At 48.2% G+C, this 17,146-nt stretch overlaps 1 protein-coding gene across 2 annotated transcripts in view; it reads right to left on the bottom strand.

Annotated features, from left to right (window-relative positions):
- RBM47 (RNA binding motif protein 47) overlaps nt 1-17,146 on the bottom strand; it is a 77,986-nt gene that overhangs the window by 12,574 nt on the left and 48,266 nt on the right. For both annotated transcript variants that reach the window (XM_006169222.3, XM_006169212.3), the window contains exon 3: nt 1,970-2,040. The gene's annotated coding sequence lies outside the window, so the exon portion shown is untranslated. The remainder of the gene's footprint in view (nt 1-1,969; nt 2,041-17,146) is intronic.

The raw sequence follows: 17,146 nt of genomic DNA, 5'->3' as shown, positions 1-17,146 counted from the left end.
AGTCAGGCTGTTTTTGTGGGGAAAACCAGAAGTGACACGGGAGGAAAACAGAAACCACAGAGCAAGCACTTCTGCTTCCAGGACCTCAGCAGCTTTGGCGCTGAAGAGAAGCTGTCATTGCAGGTGACAACCTCCCGTTCTTGCAGCACACGGCAACACCTTTTGCTTAATTCCTGCCCTGCCAAGTCGGATTGATTTCCTTTTTCAGTAATTTTTTTTTTTTTTTTTACAAACCCCATTTAATGTCTTTGGTAAACAGAGGCTTTTTCTTTTCCTTTTGGAAGGTGGTCTTTTTATTGCGGAAGTGAAATAGAGTGATGTAGTTACAGTGAAGAGTTTAATTGTTGAAAGAAAAGGTTGAGGGGGTGTTATTAGTTAAGACAGATACAGAGAGGTGTATTAAGCTTCTCTCTCTCTCTGTTATAGGGTATGCACACTGGTCAGAGAGAGAGACACACAGAGAGAGGAAAAAGTGGGAAATCACCCCCCAGAGGGGATGGGCATACTGCAATCCCTTCTCCTCGTCTCCTCTCGGGCACACACACAGACGTGCCCTGTGTGATTTTTAAGCTGCTGGGTCTGTGACTCAAACCATGCAGCTGGCCATGTGAGATCCAGCACTGTGACCTCCATGCCACCTGCTGGCCCCTGTATGAAGCTTTCTTCCAAAAAAGACACGGACCATCAGATTGCCAGAAACTTGGTCTAGGCACCGTAGTCAGAGCTGAGTGTAACCGGGTTTGCAGGAGACCTCCCCGACCGCCTGGGTCAGAGAGTCCAGTATGCCCTAGATTCCCGGTGACGTGAGGCTAGGGGTAGAGCGATGAGCCAGTCTCTCTCTTGTCACAGAAAACATAAATAAACTGGAAAAAAAAATAAAGGGCACTGGCAAATCTCATTTTTATTTTTTTGAGAGATTTTCGCTATAGGGTGCGTGCGTTTGCCAGACAGACAGAGAGAGACAGAGAGACAGAAAGCAAGAAATCACCCCCCCTCAGGGGGGATGGTCACGCCGCAATCCCTTCTCCTTCATTCTCCTCTCGGGATCTTGGGCACGCACGCACACACGCCCGGCATGCGTTTTAAGCCACCGGGTCCAGGACGCGAACCGCGGTCGACTACGTGGGAGTCTAGCAACATAGCCATTACGCTAACTGCTGGTTCCCGCAAATCTCATTTTTATGGTGATGTTCAAGCAATGGCTTTGGATCAGCCCACAAAGATCTAGATGAACTAATTGCAAATGAGGGGATTTGTGAAGCAACTACCAGGTAAACCACACTCCAGTTTCCAGAGAACTCTCACCTACTTTCTCTCGTTTAATCTTCCCAACCTCCGTACACAGTAAGTGGCCTATTCGTTGTCCCAATATGCCCAGGGGGAACAGGCTCAGAGAGGTTGGGTAAGCTGCCCTATTTCACACAGCATGTGCCGTCTGTAGGAAGACTCAGTTCTAAGGGGTCTGGCTTCAGACTCTGCGCTCTTTCTCCGAAACTAGTGCTATGAAGTAAAACGTGCTGTTTACACTGGAACAAAACGCCATAACCAGAGCTGTTGTCACACCAGCTGTCACCAGCCACATGTGGCTTACAAGGGACAAGAGGGACTGAAGAAGTGAATGTTAAATTTTATTTCATTTTCATTACTTTGAGATTAAATGGGGACCAGCAGATGGCATGATGGCTACGTTTTTGGATTCCCATGTAGTTGACTATGGTTCGAGTCCCAGACCGGTGGCTTAAATTCACGCTGGGTGCGTGTGCGTGCGTGCCCAAGATCCCGAGAGGAGAATGGAGGAGAAGGAATTGTGGCTTGGCCATCCCCTCTGTGGGGGGTGACTTCTCGCTTTCTGTCTCTTTCTGTCTTTCTGGTGAGCTCATGCACCCTATAGCAAAAACCTCTCCAAAAAAAAAAAAAGATAAACTTTCTCAGGGTTTTAAAAACATCTGTTGGGTATGCGTTCTATTACCTTTGGTTGTCTTGGTCTTCAATTGCCTGAAAGCTGGTTTGAGAACACCTCCAATTTCACGAAGTTTTGTTCTAGGATTAATTTGGAAATGATAGTTTGAGGTTGAAACAGAAATTTCAGTATCAGATTTGAACATGAAGAACTTTCCCTCCTTCCAAATGTAAGCTAAGGATATAGAGTGGTGTTTGATTTGTACACCCACACACATATTTACAACCTTGGAAGGAAATACCAGGAACATATATAAACACGTGTGACACAGTTCAAGATGTCACCTGTTTACTCCATAAAACACTAGTGACTACAGCAGGAACGGAACTTACCACCCTGCTGAAGTAGGGGGAGTTGATGTTTTATTTTCTTTACTGTACTTTGATACTACCAATTTATATAAAAAGTCTTTAAATTTTTTTTTTAATGCCAGAGGGCATATGTATTAACCAGGGAGAGGAACAGGGAGAAGGCACCCCCCCCCCCCGCCAATGGAGTGTGATGACACCATGGTGACACCGCCACCCCCTCTCCATCCTGTTGCGCCTGGCATTTTTTTAAATTTTTTTGAGGTTTTTGCTACAGGGCACATGCGCTCGCCAGAAAGACAGAAACAGAAAGCGAGAAAATCACCCCCCAAGGGCGGATGGCCACGCTGCAATCCCTTCTCCTCCATTCTCCTCTCGGGATCTTGGGCACGCACGCACACACGCCTGGCGTGAGTTTAAGCCACCGGGTCCCGGACGCGAACCACGGTTGACTACATGGGAGTCCAGCGACATAACCATTACACTAACTGCTGGTCCCGCCTGGCATGTTTTAAAGCTACTGAGGCCGAGACTGAAACCAGAGTTGCTCATGAGGGATGTGGCTGTCTATGCACTAGGCTTAGCCACTGTGCCATGGAGTCCCTCCAAAACAGTCTTACAATGGTCAGGTTTGGAGGAATTCCTAATTCTGACCCCAATCATATAATAACAAATTCTGTTTGTTTTCAGTCTGGAATCTGCTGGTGCCAGTAACATAACCAGCTCTTTAGAAGTTCAGAATAGTGGCACCAGCAGGTGGCATTGTGGTTAAGGCACTGGACTCTCACATGGCCAACCATGGTTTGAGTCCCAGACCCAACAGCTTGAAACACTAGGCGCATGTGCGTGCATGCCCAAAATCTCAACAGGAGAAAGGATTGTGGTGTGGCCAACCCCCCACAGGTGCGTGATTTCTCACTTTCTCCCTCTTTCTGTCTCTGTCAGACCAGAACAGGTATTTGTACACCAATGGTCACAGCAGTATTACTCACGGCAAACCAAAACGTGGAGACGACCCAGGTGTCCACCAACAGATGAATGGTAAACACAATGTGTTCACACAGCTCCTCCTCGCTTTACGACCTGCCTGCTTAATGACCACTCGGACTTAAGCCCAGATCTGCAGCCTGGGAGTGCCGGTTCGCAATCCCTGTCTCATCCCCACAGTTGGTCAGTTTAGTGAATACTACACCAACCTTCGCCCTCACACAAAGCTACACATTTCATTTATACATGGGTGCTTTATCATGCACCCATAGTAGCATTCAGAATGAATAGAAACAATTACACCAGGGCCAACAGGTGGCATGGTGGTTTAAGTGCTGGACTCCCACATGGCCCACTGCGGCTCAAGTCCTGGACCTGGCAGCTTGCTTTCTTTGGAGAGGGCTTTTTTTTTTTTTTTTTTTTTTTTGCTATAGGGTGCGTGCATGCACCAGACAGACAGAGAAAGACAGAGAGACAGAAAGCGAGAAATTGCCACCCGGGAGGATGGCCACGCTGCAATCCCTTCTCCATTCTCTTCTTGGGATCTTGGGCACGCACACACACACACCTGGCGTGAGTTTAAGCCACCAGGTCTGGGACTCGAACCGCGGTCAACTATAAGGGAGTCCGGCGACATAGCCATTACGCCAACTGCTGGTCCCGCCCTTATGTAGGATTTTGTGTTTGGAGGAAAACGGGCACAAGTCAGTGTGAGAGGCCTGGCCTGCGGGTTCGGGTGGAGGCCGGCCTCCTCTCCCGGATTCCATTCAGGGCAGGTCAGCAGCTGGCAGCGTGGTTCTCGGCTGGTGGTGTGGTGCGGGCAGCCGGGTGGCGGCGGTTTCCCAGCTAGCCCTCGGCTGCAGAACTTCGCAGAGGCTCTTCCAGAAAGAACCTGAAGGGACTTGCCACACTGGATGCCAGAGGTCCAACCATCCACAGGGATGCCAAATCCCTCGAGGCGGGGCCTCCCAACACCTCACACACACTGAAAACACACTCGTCCACACCCCAGGCTGCTGGCATTAAACAAATGTAGCAATGCATTTGAAATAAATCGTGCACTCACCGTTTGGCACAAAAAACAAGCACAGAAAAATAGACTTCCCGGTCACACTAATACTACCCTGAACTATGACCTAGGATTGTTGTTTTCTTCGTTTTAGGCCAAGCTCGAACTTGCTAGGTTAAAAGAGAAATTTCAAGGTAAAGTCAGACTTCAGCAGAAACCATCGAGGATGTGAGTTCCCTTTTAAACTCTGGTTCAGAGTACTTTTCTCTGAGATTTTTTTTTTGGGGGGGGGAGAGGTTTTTGATATAGGGCGCATGCGCTCGCCAGAAAGACAGAGAGTGGCAGAGAGACAGGGAGAGAGAAATCAACCCCCTAGAAGGGATGGCCACACCGCAATCCCTTCTCCTCCATTCTCCTCTCAGGATCTTGGGCACGCACGCATACGCGCCTGGTCTGAGTTTAAGTTGCCAGGTCTGGGACTCGAACTGCAGTTGGCAACATGGGAGTCCAGCAACATAGCCATTACGCTAACTGCTGGTCCCTCTCTGGGATCTTAATTTTGAACTAGGGCATCTGATAGTGCAAAGGATGCCATTAAAACAGGAAATATTTCCTAGGTTTATAAATATTTCCTAGTCTTGACCCAGAGTCAAAACTCTCTAGAGATAGACTACTGGTTAACTCGGACTCACAGTTCCTGGAGTGTGGGTGTGTGTATCTGTGTTTGAGATGAGTATGTAACTTGGAATTCTTAGGAAAATTTTCTTTCCTGACCAACTGACAACGTGTAGCTTCAAGATATAGTCCCACCCCTAACTGGAATTTAATTCAGAAGAAAGTGTTATTAGCCAAGTGGTAACTCTATCTCTGTTTGTGGTTAGTTTCTGTTTTGATGTTCTTTATTCATACTGTAATATTTTGTCTTTACTAATAATCATTTCTATTTTTTTTTTTTTTTAGGTTTTCGCTATAGGGCGCGTGTGCTCGCCAGAAAGACAGAGAGAGACACAGAGACAGAAAGTGAGAAATCACCCCCCGGGGGGATGGTCACGCCGCAATCCCTTCTCCTCCATTTTCCTCTCGGGATCTTGGGCACGCACGCACAAGCGCCCGGCATGAGTTCTAAGCCACTGGGTCCGGGACGCAAACCGTGGTCGACTACGTGGGAATCCAGCAACATAGCCATTATGCTAACTGCTGGTTCCCAACTAATAATCATTTCTTAAGCATGATCCAACAGATACGGTATACAGATACAATAAGATACGTGCTATACTTGTTAAGAGCGAAGACTCTGGAGTCAAAGAGACACGAGTTCAAATCTCAACTGTGCACGAACTTGCCACGTCTCATGAGGTGAACTGCCTCGGTTCCTTTTCCACCTCTCTAAGAAGGTTCTAGCAAGAGCACCTATTTCCGAGGACTGGCTTAGGATTAAATGACATTTGGCCAAGCCTGGTATACAAGGTGTTTAAAAAGGTCAGTTCTGGGTCAGCTGCTGGCATGGTGGTTAAGGTGGCTGAGTCCTTCATGGTCTATTGCACAGTTTGAGTCCTGGACCCACTGGCTTGTGAAACATACCAGGTGCATGTGTGCACGCATGCCCAAAATCCCGAGAGGAGAGGGGAGGAGAGAAATTGCAGTGTGGCCATCCTCTCCCCGTGCCCAGAGAGGGTATTTTCCCACTTGGGTCAGCTGCTGGCATGGTGGTTAAGGTGGCTGAGTCCTTCATGGTCTATTGCACAGTTTGAGTCCTGGACCCACTGGCTTGTGAAACATACCAGGTGCATGTGTGCACGCATGCCCAAAATCCCGAGAGGAGAGGGGAGGAGAGAAATTGCAGTGTGGCCATCCTCTCCCCGTGCCCAGAGAGGGTATTTTCCCACTTCTTTTCTCTCTCTCTCTGGCAAGCACACATGCCCTATAGCAAGTAAAGTGAAAAAAAAAAAATCCAAAAACGTTATCTATTATTAACCTTACTATTATCTTATTTATTTTATTTTATTTTATTTTATTTTATTTTTTTATTGGAGAGAGAGATTTTTGCTCTAGGATATGTGCGCTCACCAAAGAGACAGAGAGACAGAAAGTGAAGTCACCCCCCAGGGGGAAAGGCCATGCCACAATCCCTTCTCCTCCATTCTCCTTTCAGGATTTTGGGCACGCACAGACATGCGCCCAGAGTGAGTTTCAAGTTGCCAGGTCCAGGACTCGAACTGTAGTCAGCCACGTGGGAGTCCAGCGCCTTAACCACGATGCCACTTGTGCTGGTCCCAACGTTATTATTTTAAAGAATGTCACTTACAGGCCATTATTCAAGTTTTAAAGAGATGTTTATCACAGAAGTTGACAATAATCTTGTGGTTTACAGAAAATTATTCTGCGAAGATGCTGCCACAAATCACGGGGAAAAAAGGAAAAAGAAAAAGCCAGAGGGGGAAAATCCCAAAAGGAGAACAGAGGAGAGAAATTGCAGTGCGGCCATCCTCTCTCTTCCCCGGAGGGTGCTTGCCCACTCTCTCTCTCTTTCTCTCTCTCTCTCTGTCTCTCTGGCGAGCACACATGCCCTATAGCAAATAAAATGGAAAGAAAAAAAAAAAAGAAAAAGAAACTTCAAAAAATAGTCATATTTTTGTATTATTAACCTTATCGGTATCTTATTTATTTTATTTTATTTATTTTTTTGAGAGAGAGATTTTTTGCTCTAGGGCATGTGTGCTCACCACAGAAACAGAGAGACAGAAAGCAGGTATGGGTACATGCTGTGGTAAGAGTCAGGTCCCACAGGGCTGACTGCAGTTCAAAGCCTGGCCCCGGGCCAGCCAGTTGGTATGGTAGTTAAGGCAGCTGGATCCCACGTGCCCAACGGCATGGTTCGAGTCCCAGACCTGGCTGTGTCAAAGATACGCTGGTGTGTGTAGGTGTGTGCCCCAAATCCTGATGGGATGGAAAGGCAGGGGAAAGGGGATTGTGGCATGGCCTCACCCACTGGGGGTGCTTCCTCTTTGTCTCTCTCTCTCCCTGGCAAGCACTCACTCTCTCTGGCAGTCAATCAACCACCTAAGACAAACTAGTTTGTGCATAAAGTTTCTGAGAGGTGACCTTCCCCTGGGCGTTTATCTGACTGCCCTGTGCCAAGTCTCCACCACCCACTAGGGTAAACATGGGCAAGAACCTGCCCGCCAATGGGCAGGCCTGGGGCACTGGGACGTTCTGTTACCTCAGAGCCTGAAAGTGTAAGAGGAAACCCACTGAAAATGGAGCTGAAAACTTGCAGTTCACTGGGAGGCCCACAATAAGCTGGAGGATCCGAAGGACAGGCTTTCAGTCTACGTTCGCCAGCAACTTCTGCTATGGGGGTCATCAGGAAGGTCATGACACGTTTTTGCATAGAAAACTAGAAAAAGACGTCACGACTTTCCCGACCACCCCATAGTTCAAGGCCAGCCCTTGCCACACATGAAAACCCTCCCCCGAGCCTGCTTTCTTTAGATAAAGCCCTGGGGGCTGGCCCATGGGGCAGTGTCAGGGAAAATTCCGAGAGGATAAAGGGACGGTGGAATGGGACGTCCTGCCCACACCTTCGCCTGCACCTGCTGCTCCGAGCAGAGGTCACCGTGCGGGGTCCACACTGTGCTGGCGCGGGGGCAGATTCAGTTATGGCAAATGCATCCTTCATCGAGTGACTGTGTGTGAGCAACAGACAGAAGGCCAGAGGCTCCTTTTCCCAGGGGTTTCCACCGGCTCACCCCTGAAAACGTGGCACTCTGCTGCGGGCTCCCAGGGATACGGCTGTTTGCACGAGAGGGCAGGCCACCTGCACAAGGGGTGAGAGGGGTCTCGGCTCTTTGGCAGTGCACGGACACCCCTAGACTTGGAGGAGCCCGCTGTCTGTGCCCCTTACACAAGCATTACTCACTTTTACTTTTCTCAACAGCTTAACAAGGTAATGCTAAAAAAGAAAGAAAGAAAGAAAGAAAGTGCAAATTTCAGGACACTCACGCCTCTAGGCCAGCGTTTCTCGAACAGTGGACAGACCATAGGAGGGACCCCCACATTCCCTCCCTTCCTCTTGGCTCGTTTGGCCCAGGCCTTTGACAGGTCTGGCAAGAATCACAAGGCTGACTGGCAGAGGTCAGCACGAGCAATGGCTTGGACCAGGGTCGCCTCCCCTGGGACACAGACCTGCAAGGAAACAGGCCGCACCACAGGAGGTGAGCAGCGAGGAGCGAGCGAAGCTTCGTCTGTAGTTACACCCCCTCCTCGCTGCCCGTGTCACGGCCTGAGCTCCGCCTTCCAGAGAGACAGAGACAGAGAGACAGAAAGCGAGAAATCACCCCCCGGGGCCACGCTGCAATCCCTTCTCCTCCATTCTCCTCTCGGGATCTTGGGCACGCATGCACATGTGCTCAGCATGAGTTTAAGTCACCCGGTCCGGGACTCGAACCGCGGTTGACTACATGGGAGTCCAGCGACATAGCCATTACGCTAACTGCTGGTCCCTATAAAGACTTTTATAAACACATTTATGCCTGCTCTGTTAAGCAGAGGAGGTCCGAGTAGTGTTTATAAGGACATGGGAGGTCTGAAACCCTAAAACTAAAGGTGCAAGATACACCTGACGCCCGGTACGGTGGAAACCTTAGCATCTGCCAGGCCACTCTGTTCACTTACGTCCCCGTCCCCCTTTCACGGCACGTAGCACAGCTGCCAGTCTTTCTCTACGTTTTCTTCTCTAAGCAGAATGTAAACACCAAGAAAACTGCCTGGCTCACTTCTTGGTCAGCACAGTAGCCTCAAAGCTTGGAACTTAGAAAACAATAAACATTCATTGAATAAAGAAAGATTCTTACGTTTTCTTAACAACTGAGTAGCAATGAATACTTAAGAGTACTTTTTTGTTTTAAAGTTTTGTATAGGGCATGCGTGCTCACTGGAGAAAGACAAAGAGAGAGAAATCACCTCTCAGTGGGGACGGTCATGCTGCAATCCCTTCCCCATTCTCCTCTTGGGATTTTAGACATGTGCGTACATCGGCCTCGTGTGTTTTTTTCCAAGCTGCAGGCGGGACTCGAATCGCAGTCAGCCATGGGGGAATCCAGCTGCCTAAACCATCACGCCCCCAGCTGGCCCACAGGGTACCTATTCTGTACAAAGCACTCCGCTAGGAAGAACGGGAGCAGGGTGGGAAGAAAGCATACGAGGCCACATTCGATTGTTCAGCCCTGGAAGGTCATGTATGTTCTCTTGATGAACATGGACTAAAGTCAGGACAGCCGCTCAAGAAAGTGCGTGCAGCAGTGGACTGCCACTCAGCAGAACCGCAGACTGACTCAGCTAGAACACGCACACGACGCCCGGAGACCCACACGTCTCTGACTTACTCATACTTGCCAACAAAGGGAAATTCCGTAAGAGCAGACGCTCTTGTTCCCTAACACTTAGGACTGATTACACTATCACATATTACATGGCAAATCTACACCCAGTGACGTTACAGGATTAAAATCATGAACGGCAACATCCATTTTTTTGTTTGTTTGGTTTTTAGGAGATATTTGCTATAGGATGCATGTGCTCACTGAAGACACAGAGAGACAGAGAGACAGAAAATGAGAAATCAACCCCGATTGGGAATGGCCACGCTGCAATCCCTTCTCCTCTGTTCTCCTCTCAGGATCTTGGGCACATAGGTACATGCACCCAGCGTGAGTTTTAAGCTGCCAGGTCCGGGACTCGAACCAGAGTTAACGACATGGGAGTCCAGTGACGTAACCATTACACCATCTGCAGGTCCCAGCAATATGCATTTTATTGAGCATCTTCATGAGCAAGACATTCTGCTACCGCCACACCTGAGCACAGGGAGATGGCAGAGGGGGATGCTGTTCCACTGCCAGGCTAGTACTTCTGGAAACGCAACTGGGGAGCATATTCCACCCACATGCTGAACGCAGAGTAATGGGGCCAGCAGGTGGCGTGGTGGTTAAGGCGCTGGACTCCCACATGGCTGACCGCGGTTCAGGTCCTGGATGCAGCGGCTTGCTTTCTCACTTTCCCTTTCTCACTCTATAGAGGTCTCTGGTGAGTGCACGTGCCCTGTAGCAAATTGAATAATAATAATAATTAATAAAATTAAATAGATCATTTTAAAAATCACACAAAGCAGCACTGAGAACAGTTTATGTGGATCTTCCCTCAACAGAGGGAAGGAGACGAACTAATCTAGGCGTTTCCTTAATATCTAGCTTAAAATCTCTCACGTTAATGAGAGCTGCCGTGTTTATGAACCCTCACTGCATGTACAAACTCCTGAGGGACGGTTCTGAATTTTTCTAGAAGTGTACAACATGGGCCCCAGAGCAGAGGCCAGTGAACTGCATACAGCCAGCGACCGAGGCTGCTCCTTGGGCTGTTTTAATCAAGTGTTTTTGGAACACGGCCATGGCCACATGTTGACGGATCACCTCGGGCTTCTCTCGGGTGGCACGGCAGTGACGAGCAGGTGCAGTGGGGACTGCGTGGCCCATGAGCCCGAAGATGCGCCCCTGGCTCTTCACCGTAACTGTGTGCCAACCCTGCACGCGGTCGGATTTCCTGGGTCGGAGGAGGCTTTTCTGCTGTGTAGCTCTCTGATGTGGGTAAGTTTTTTAAACCCTTATTAATAACCTCGTCTAAGAATGAGCATGGGCAACAGTAATCACTAATGAGGAGTGAGCTCTGTGCCACCTCCTCAGAACAAAGCCAAGAATGTACTAAGGCCTGGATAAGTGGCAGCGACGGTTACAATATTATTCCTTTTTCTTTGTTTTTGTTTTAGTCATAGGGGACGTGGGTGACAGAACGCTGGAGGGGGACAGAGAGAAAGCAAGAAATCACTGTCCGGCAGGGTGACTGCTCCCAAATCCCTTCTCCATTCTCCTTTCAGGACTTTGGGCACATGCACGCGTGTGCATACCCACCCACCCACGCACACACACATACTCACTCAGCGTGACTTTCAAGCTGCTGAGTTCAGGACTCGAACAGCAACAGTTGGCCATGTGGGCCCCAGCTGCCTTAACCTCCATGGCACCAGCTGGCACGTTACCCCTTTTTAAAGATCAGGAGAGTGATGGGGCCAGCAGGTGGCATAGTGGTTAAACTGCTGGACTCCCACATGGTCGACTGCAGTTCGAGTCCCAGACCTGGCAGCTTGAAATCCATGCTGGAAGTTGAGTGCCTAAAATCCTGAGAGGAGATTGAAGGAGAGGGGACTGTGGTGTGGCTATTCCCCCTGGGGGGTGATTTCTCGCTTATCTCTCAGTCTGTGTCTCCAGTGACTGCAGGAACCCTGTATCAAAAATCTCCACGCACCCCCAAACAAAAGGTCAGAAGAGTGAGCCTCAGAGTCAAATCACGGCCAGTGTCACAGAACTGAAGCGTGGGTCCCTCTGATGACAGAACTCAAGTCTCCCCACCATCACACTGCTCTTCACTGTTTGCTGACTTATCTCACACACTGAACTCCAGCCAGGGTCAACGGAACAAAACCTCTCTCCGTGAGAAACGCGCGCTGGCTGACGGTGGAGGGACATTCGCGTTCGGATCCACAGGAACACGGGTGGAAACTTCCTGTCTCCCCCGTCTCCCTCACCCTGCCTCCACTCTCACCGCCGGCTCTCCCAAGCTTGCAAAGAATTCTGCAAACTCTTCATGGCCATGTCTGGCTCGTCGTCAAGATCTTTCATGCCCAGATTACATTTTTGGATTTAAAAACCTATGGAATCAAGTTCTTAAATGGAAACGTTTCAGGACCAGACTGCACGTACTACAAACGTCGACATGACGATGCAGGAGGGTGACAGGCCCTGGTTCCATATACCGGCTCCACGTCATCACATACGTCACTTAGACCCCTAGCCTCCTCTAGAAAATGGTGACAAGAAGAACTGATCAATAATGATGCTACGATGAGATAATGAACGTTCCTGATGGGCCAGGCAGTGGTGAAGGCAGCCGGATCTCACAGGGCTGACTACATGGTTTGAGGCCTAAACCCATGGCTTAAAAACACACTAACACATACACGCGCACGCCCAGACTCCCGAGAGGAGAATGGAGGAGAAGGGATTGCGGTGTGACCACCCCCTCTGGGGGGGGTGCTCTCTCACTTTCCTTCTTTCTGTCTCTCCCACGAGAGCACACGCCTAGCACAACTTAAAATCAATCAATCGATACAAAGGTACTTGGCACTACAGGAAATGCTCCAAGCTTGGTCATTACTCTTTTGGTTGGTCCAAACCAGCACGTTTTTCAGTTTTTCTTTTTGTAGAGAACGACACAGGAGCAGATCAGAACGACACAATATTGGCCTGACAATGTCACTTTTAAAAATTTAAAGCCCTGGTTCCATATACCGGCTCCACGTCATCACATACGTCACTTAGACCCCTAGCCTCCTCTAGAAAATGGTGACAAGAAGAACTGATCAATAATGATGCTACGATGAGATAATGAACGTTCCTGATGGGCCAGGCAGTGGTGAAGGCAGCCGGATCTCACAGGGCTGACTACATGGTTTGAGGCCTAAACCCATGGCTTAAAAACACACTAACACATACACGCGCACGCCCAGACTCCCGAGAGGAGAATGGAGGAGAAGGGATTGCGGTGTGACCACCCCCTCTGGGGGGGGTGCTCTCTCACTTTCCTTCTTTCTGTCTCTCCCACGAGAGCACACGCCTAGCACAACTTAAAATCAATCAATCGATACAAAGGTACTTGGCACTACAGGAAATGCTCCAAGCTTGGTCATTACTCTTTTGGTTGGTCCAAACCAGCACGTTTTTCAGTTTTTCTTTTTGTAGAGAACGACACAGGAGCAGATCAGAACGACACAATATTGGCCTGACAATGTCACTTTTAAAAATTTAAATGAAAACACCCGCGAGAATGTCCTCCGAAATGCTTACGAAAAGAGACCTGCGTAAATATTATCTTCTATATTTAGATGAAAAGTGTTTTAAGGGATCAGCAGTTAGCGTAATGGCTATGTTGTTGGATTCCCATGTAGTTGACCACAGTTCGAGTTCTGTACCCGGTGGCTTAAAACTCATGCCAGGCGCATGTGTGTGCGTGCCCAGGATCCTGAGGAGAATGGAGGGGAAGGGATTGCGGCATGGCCATTCCCCCTGGAGGTTGATTTCTCGCTTTCTGTCTCTCTTTCTGGCAAGCGCACGCGCCCTATGGCAAAAAAACCTCTCCAAAAAATAAAAAAGTGTTTTAAGACGTTGTATATGTAATAAACGTGGGGTTATAATCATATAATTTTAAAAGAATAATTTATTTAATTTTATTTATTATTATTATTATTTAATTTGCTATAGGGCACGTATGCAAGAGAGAGATAGAAAGGGAGAAAGCTAGTCACCAGGTCTGGGACCTGAATAGTCAGTGGCCACGTGGGAGCCCAGGGCCCTAACCACCATGCCATCTGCTGGCCAGAAGGATCCAGTTTTGAAACCAATGACTATGTGAAAAGCAAATACCGTGTGCTCTTCTATGTTTGTCCAACTGTGTAATTATTTTTATAACTACTTAGTAGAACTGGCCCGAGGCTCCTGCACGGCGGGTCCTAAACATCGCCCGAGTGATACTAAGATTACCCATGCAAGTTTAAGAAAGGAACCTGGGCACAGTGTTCTCAGAAAACCTTGGTGGGCCAGCATTGGACTATGGGAACTGTTAGTCTGATGGGTGACTATTTTTTATCGTAAGAAGGTGTGACTTTATTTTTTAATTGCAAAGGGATTCATAAGAGTTCTTTTAGATAGGGAATTCCTGACGTCATTTAGAATACAACTGAAGGGAACCAGTGGGTGGCGTGGTGCTGAAGGAACTGGACACGCCTACATAACCAACCACAGTTCACGTCCCGGACCTGGTGGCTTTCTCTTTCTCTCTCTCTCTTGCTCTGTCTGTCTCTGGTCAAATTAAAAAATAAATGTTTTGATAAGTGAAATTAAATTAATAATTCTTTAAAAAAATTTTTTTTGGGAGAGGTTTTTGCTATAGGGCGCGTGTGCTTGCCAGAAAGAGAGAGACAGAGAAACAGAAAGCAAGAAATCACCCCCCAGGGGGGATGGTCACGCCGCAATCCCTTCTCCTCCTTTCTCCTCTCGGGATCTTGGGCACACATGCACACGCACCTGGCGTGAGTTTAAGCCACCAGGTCTGGGACTCGAACTGCGGCTGACTACATGGGAGTCCAGCAACACAGCCAATAAATAATTCTTTTTTAAAAAAAGAACAATGCGGGAAACCAGCAGTTAGCGTAATGGCTATGTCGCTGGACTCCCACATAGTCGACCGCAGTTCGCGTCTCGGACCCGGTGGCTTAAATCTCACACTGGGGCATGTGCGTACTTGCCCAAGATCCCAAGAGGAGAATGGAGGAGAAGGGATTGCGGCATGACCATCCCCGCTGGGGGGTGATTTCTCGCTGTCTGTCTCTCTGTCTCTCTCTGTCTGTCTGGCGAGCGCACGTGCCCTATAGCGAAAACCTCTTCAGGAAAAAAAAAAAAAAAAAAGAACAATGCAAGTAACTGAACAGTTGATTTATCTATTTATCTTTCCTAAATGTAACTTCCTGTGTATCTTCACATACCTGTAATATTATACAAGGGGATCAGTCCCATTTTCTTTTTCTTTCCTTTTTTTTGGGGGAGAGGTTTTTATAGGGCGCATGCGCTCGCCAGAAAGACAGAGAGAGACAGGGAGACAGAAAGCGAGAAATCACATCCCCAGAGGGTCTATTCATACTAGGTCTCAGGAAACTCGAGTACAAGCTATATGTCCTATGTCCTGCATTGCCTTCTGTGGTATATCAAAATAGCAGCACGCGAGAATATCTTAAGTCTCTTTGTAAGGAAAGTGACAAATTACCAGTCGTGAAACAAAGTCGGAAAGAGAGTGACACAGTCCAACATTAGCTGTAGTGCGAGGTGTGACCTTCTGAGTTTATTTGGCTAACATTAGTCACTCCAGTTGGAGCTATGAAACAGTACCTGCTCCCACCGAAAACCGGATCCTGTTTAATGTCAGTGACCTCGGATTTTATTGACCAGTATCTCACGGCAATAGTCACAGTGAGATAGCATTTGCCCAAATCCTCAACACCGAATAAGCGATGGGCGACTTTCTTCCACGACAACTAAAGGTTAATGTGGGCCATTTTCGCAGTTAAAAGTATTTTCAAATGCTGCATCGTTTTACTACAATATGACTATAGTTAAGTTCTTCGTGCAAAATAAAAAATACTAATAATAACTAAAAAAGAAAGGGAACATTCCAGTGGGAGCAAAGACAATGGTGAATGCAACTGTAACTTGGGGCTACTCCAGAAAATACATTTTCTTTTTTATTCTTTAAATGGGTAAATGGTGTTCTTCCTTTATCTGGTTTTCTTTTTCTTTTTGGAGAGGTTTTTGCTATAGGGCGCGTGCACTCACCAGACAGAGAGACAGAAAGCGAGAACTCACCCCGCAGGGGGGATGGCCACGCCGCAATCCCTTCTCCTCCATTCTCCTCTCGGGATCTTGGGCATGCACGCACATGCGCCCGGTGTGAGTTTAAGCCACCGAGTCCGGGACTTGAACTGCAGTCAACTACATGGGAGTCCAGTGACATAGCCATTAGGCCAACTGCTGGCCCTGAAACTTGGGATTTTCTAGGTACATTAAACTTCTAGAACTGTTGTTGAGATTTAACTGCACTCACGTCTCCCATACTCCATACTTTACATACACTTGGAGTTAATATTTCCATTGAAAAACTGACATACCAGTAGCCGCTGATTTGAGCTAATCATTCCTTCCTGGTCTCACAGGGCAATAATAGATATTCCTTGAGCTGATAAAGTGTGAAATGATCTTAGTGCTTCAAGGGAAACACAGTATACCAGTCACGAAAACATGGCCTGTCTTCCCCCATCCTGCATCCCGACATTTCATTGGCTTAGTTATTTCTTCTTTCTCCAAAACCCCTTTTAGGGCAAAGAGAAATGAGGACCCACAGTAGCCAACCTGGTTTCCCCCCATAAACAAGTCCCCAGGAAAAGCGAGGGGTGGGTTGGGACAGCGCGTTTCTCATATTGAGACTCTGAGGCCCGTGTCCGAATAGACTTCAAGCTAATGATCTGGAATTGGGACACCCAACTGCCAATACCACGTGCTCCATGTGGAGAGTCTCGCCGAGGACGCCATTCAAGTGGGAAATCCCACAACGGCCAGTTGTATCGGTCTGGGGGTACCATGCTACCCCCCCTCCCCCAATGCATCCCAGGGCAGCAGACGTGGACGCCCGCAGACCTGAGTGCTAGGGGAGGCCGCTTACCCTGCCTGGGTTTCCTCACACTCCCTCAGATTCTGCAGACTGACCACTTATTTACTTATTTTTAGGTGTTTGCCATGGAGTGCATGCACTTGCCAGAGAGAACGATAGAAGAAGGAAAAGAGGGAAATCATCCCCCGGGGGGGATGGCCACACTGCAATCCCTTCTCCTCCTTTCTCCTCTCAGGATTTTTGCATAATTTTTAAGCCACCGGGTCTGGGGCTCGAACTGTGCTCGTCCATGTGAAAATCTAGCGCCTTAGCAACCACACTACCTGCTGGCTCCCAGGCCTTTCTCTTCTATGGCCTGCACAGCGAGGCTCTGTCCACAATAAACACAGAACTAGGGCAACTGCTCTGGAAATTCAGTTTGCCCACATAGTTGTGGCGAGTCTAGTTTTGTTCCTCCGAAGCAGTTCGAAGAGAAATTTATTTTTGTATCATCCCACAGAGGCTCTTTTTTCTTTTTTTTTTTTTAGAGAGGTTTTTGCTAGAGGGTGCGTGACCTCG

This window comes from Tupaia chinensis, unplaced genomic scaffold, assembly GCF_000334495.1.
Source record: "Tupaia chinensis unplaced genomic scaffold, TupChi_1.0 Scaffold146907_1, whole genome shotgun sequence".
In the NCBI taxonomy this organism is placed as follows: Eukaryota; Metazoa; Chordata; class Mammalia; order Scandentia; family Tupaiidae; genus Tupaia; species Tupaia belangeri.
This window is presented reverse-complemented; position numbering and strand designations above follow the sequence as displayed.